Here is a 4,996-nt window from a genome sequence, read left to right on the forward strand (position 1 = left end):
ATAGTCCTGCAACATCCCAAGATATCAGATTTTTTTTATTATTGTCGGCACATTTGATTTATTAATTGGGTCTGGATGTAAAGGATCAACAAATCTTAGAAAAAATGCTTCAAAAATAAATTGCCTACCCTAGCTTTAACACGGCATCGCTTCAATTAGTTTTCCACCGACGACAAAACACATTATCTTGTGACAACTTTACTGCTTTACACAACGTGTGATCGACATATCTACAAAACAAAGAACTTTGAAAAGTAACCAAAATATATAAAAAGACGGGGAAGATCCAACAACGTCTGAGCTCAATGTCTGTTGTGTTTCTATCCAAGTGCACGCGTGGGAAACGACGTCGGGAGGAGAACGCTTCCGACGCCCCCGAGTCCTCCGCCTCCGTGGAGGGTGTGGTCCATGGTTACCATGGTAACCATGGTGGCGGCTGCTGCTTCTGTGAGGGTGTGCTGTCATCTGGTGGCCTTGCCGTTTTCGTGGACGTCCATTCTGAGGCCGGGAGAGAAAAGGTAACAACTGAATAAGAAACTGAACTCATGCAAGGAGAAAGTTCCTTTTTTTTGTAAGTATGTATTATCACTACTAACGGGTGGACTGCATACTACATCGATGACCCTTGACCTGCCAAAAGCAGCTGCAGAATGACCATGTTTATACTGCAGATTTGATAATGTTTCACCTTGATACTGAACACAAAAACAGACAAACTAAGTCCAAACTAAATCCAATTAATGAAAAATCAGCAAAACATATTAATCAAGAGCTGCTTTAATAAAAGGTCAAGTTCACTACAGCAAACACGACTGAATGGACACTACATTTACAGATTCAATGCAATTTACAAATAACTGTGTTTGCATATATGCATATGCAGCTTCAATGTGTTCATTCAGTGACGCAAAACTAAGTGCAGACCTACAAGCCAATTCAGACAACAGTACACAAGTCTACTGTTCCTCTGAACACCGTAGAACCAACAGATAATTCATACAAAAGTGTTTTATAGTGATAACACTACATGGTGAAAAAGTCGAGATACATTTAAAAGAAAAAATATTAAATAATTAGCTGAGGGGACAAAGGCAAAGGCAGCCCTAGATAGATAACTTGTGTGGTTTGACGCTGCTGAAAACCATGAGCTAATGGCTGTGTTGACTCATTACCGCCTAACCTCCGCCTCCAACACATAGAGGTACTGTGGAAACATTGAAAAAAAGAAAGTAACAAGAACAGCATCTCTGTACAGCTCCTACAGTGACCAGTGAAGTCTTCATGTCATCTCCTTTTTTAAGAAGATAACATCTCGCACGCAGCCAATCACAGCTCTTATCGAATGGCAGAACTCAACAAGTATGAAACAAAACAACCACAGTCTGTTGGCATTAAGAAATAAAGAAGTCACAAAAATGTTTTGATCAATCGTTTTATTAAATGATATTCACAGCAGTGAATCTCTCTCTGTCAAATTCTTCAGCTCTGGAAGTTTTGTTCCATATCTCTGTCCATGCTTACAGTCTTCTTCTTGTGTTTCACTGCTAACCGAAGCAGTCCAGCCAGCAGGGCAACAGACAGCAGGCCCAGAAGCACCACCACAGCCCTGATCGGACACCGAGGAGGGCTCACAGGGTCCGGCTGCTGAGTGCATTCTGTTCCCAGGGACATGGAGGTCTCCTCTGTCCCCTCTTATTCCTGGTGTAGATTTCTGAGGCTCTAAATTAGTGCTGACAAGCGATAAAAATATTTAATCGCGATTAATCGCGATGCCATAGGTAACTCACGATTCAAATGTTTTTTCAATGCTAAATATCCCTTGATTTTTTTTTCTCATTCTAATGCTCTTATCAACATGGTGAAGTGCATCGGCTTGCCTTGTGCAAATGTTTTTTTATTGATAACAACATTGACATTTACTGATCAAAACAGGATGATACAAAAAAAAGTCTATAGTGCAATTAAACGATGAAAATACAAACATACTGCCTTGAACGAGGCAGTCAGGCTACTGCTTCTTTGTTTTGAGCCAAAGGAAAAACAAAAAAGATATATATATAAAATAAAATAACAGAATTGCGTTAATTGAGCAACAAAAAAATTAACGCCGTTAAAATTGGTTTGCGTTAACGCCGTTAATAACGCGTTTAACTGACTGCACTACTCTAAATGCTAACATAATGTGCGCTGCCAACCGAACCACTGCAGCCAATATGGCAACAGACAGCAGGACCAGAAGCACCACCACACCTCTGATGTGACACCTAGGAGGGCTCACAGGGTCCAGCTGCTGACTTCTTACTGTTCCCAGAGTATTGGAGGACTCCTCTGTCCCCACATTGTCCTGGTGTTGATCTCTGAGGCTCTCCATGCTATCGTAGATGTCCTCTATACCCTCCTCCCCCTCTCCTTGTGTGTTCCTGTCCTTGGTCATCATGTTGGGTGTGGAGTGAATCACCTCAGCCCTGATCGGACACCGAGGAGGGCTCACAGGGTCCGGCTGCTGACCTCTTACTGTTCCCAGAGTATTGGAGCACTCCTCAATCTCCACATAGTCCTGGTGTTGATCTCTGAGGCTCTCAATGCTATCGTAGTCGTCCTCTATACCCTCCTCTCCATCTCCTTGTGTGTTCCTGGCCTTGGTCATCATGTTGGGCGTGGAGTGAATCACCTCAGCCATATTCTGGTCCAAACTGTTTTCAGAGTTTCTTATCGTCCTACCCCTTTGAGTGTTCGGTCTTTCTGTGCGTTTTGAATGCCAGCATGTCAAAGTCTTAACGCCTTCTTTAATCAAACAGGAAGTATTTTGACCAGATGCTACTTTCTACATGTGCTTGCAGAGTCACTGTCTATTGTTATATACATCCTCTTTTCTTAGTTAGTGGTACATGCAGTGCATCACTTATGGTCATAAACATAAGGTTGATTTTTTGATCAACATCAAAAGGACCAAAATAAACATCAAGACATTCTTCAAATACACATTTGAGCCATAGGTCTTGGCTAACTGTTAATTAATGGCTGTGTCTGTTAAAGCAGATCATTTGATGGACGTTGATGATATTATTGATGTCCACTCCAGAAAGAAAGTCCATGTTTGTGCCCCCCTTAAGTTACAAATCAGATCCCCCCCTGGCCTACCAGGCTGGTAGACAGACAGGTAGGCCGTCCAATCATTAATGTAGCCCAAGATAAATGATTGTACGGGCTTAGTATAGTCCTGCAACATCCAAAGATATCCGATTTTCTTTCTTATTGTCGGCGCATTTGATTTATTAATTGGGTCTGGATGTAAAGGATCAACAAATATGAGAAAAAATGCTTCAAAAATAAATTCCCTGCCCTAGCTTTATCACGGCATCGCTTCGATTAGTTCTCCACCGACGACAAAACACATCATCTTGTGACAACTTTATTGCTTTACACAACGTGTGATCGGCATATATACAAAACAAAGAACTTTGGAAAGAAACCAAAGTATATATAAAAAAACTGAGAAGATCCAACAACGTCAGAGCTTGAACTCTGTTGTGTTTGTATCCAAGTGCCCGCGTGGGAAAACGACGTCGGGAGGAGAACGCTCCGGACATCCCGAGTCCTCCGCCTCCGTGGAGGGCGTGGTCCATGGTTACCATGGTAACCATGGCGGCCGCCGCTGCTGGTGTGATGGTGTGCTGAGATCATCTGGTGGCCTTTCTGTTTTCGTGGACGTCCATTCTGAGGCCGGGAGAGAAAAGGTAACAACTGAATAAGAAACTGAACTCATGCAAGGAGAAAGTTCCTATTTTTTTGTCAGTATGTATTGTCACTACTAACGGGTGGATTGCATACTAAATCGATGACCATTGACCTGCCAAAAGCAGCTTCAGAATGACCATGTTTATACTGCAGATTTGATAATGTTTCACCTTGACATTGAACAGAAAAACAGACAAACTAAGTCCAAACTAAATCCAATTAATGAAAATTCAGCAAAACATATTAATCAAGAGCTGCTTTAATAAAAGGTCAAGTTCACTACAGCAAACACAGCTGAATGGACACTACATTTACTGATTCAATGCAATTTACAAATAACTGAGAGATGTAACAAGAATGTAACAAGCAGCATCCATGTACAGCTCCTGCAGTGACCAGTGAAGTATTCATGTCATCTCCTTTTATGTCATGTCCTTTCCGTTTTCGTGAACGTCCATTCTAAGGCCGGAAGAGAAAAGTAACAAATGAGATGGTTGGGAGAACAAATGGGAGATTATTTTGTACGAACTATCACTTCTAACGGGTGTACCACATACTAGATCAACGACCCTTGACCTAAGCAGCTGCAGAATGACCATGTTAATGCTGCACATTGGATAATGTTTCACTTTGACATTGAATAGAAAAACACGTGTCTACAACGAAGTCAAACTCAACCCTCTGCAAAAGTGATAAAGAATATATAGAACAGATGGACCCAGTAACGATCATTTGGCAGACACTTTATCCAAAGCCCCTTAACAATAATGTAACTGCAATAATTACAGATCCATGAGTGACTGAAGCATTAGATTTAAGACGCACATGTTCTAAGCAGTGGCGGCCCCAGAGGGAATTGAACCCTGGCACTAGTTGAGCGACCCAGGACCGGATTAAAAGACTAAAATAATTAGTCAAAAAGTAAAATAAAAACCGATATCATTGTCCCTTTGAACAATGTCTGTTCAAAGGGACCAAGTCCAAGCTAAATACAATTAATAAAAAATCAGCAAAACATATTAATCAAGAGCTGCTTTAATAAAAGGTACAATTCACTACAGCAAACACAGCTGAATGGACACTACATTTACAGATTCAATGCAATTTACAAATTACTGTATGTGTGAGAATGCATATATATGTACCTTCAAAAGTGTTCATCCAGTAATGCAAAACTAAGTGCAGACCTACAAGCCGATTCAGACACCAGGACACAAGTCTACTGTTGCTCTGAACACCGTAGAACCAACAGATAATT

This window comes from Gadus macrocephalus, chromosome 19, assembly GCF_031168955.1.
Source record: "Gadus macrocephalus chromosome 19, ASM3116895v1".
Lineage (NCBI taxonomy): Eukaryota > Metazoa > Chordata > Actinopteri > Gadiformes > Gadidae > Gadus > Gadus macrocephalus.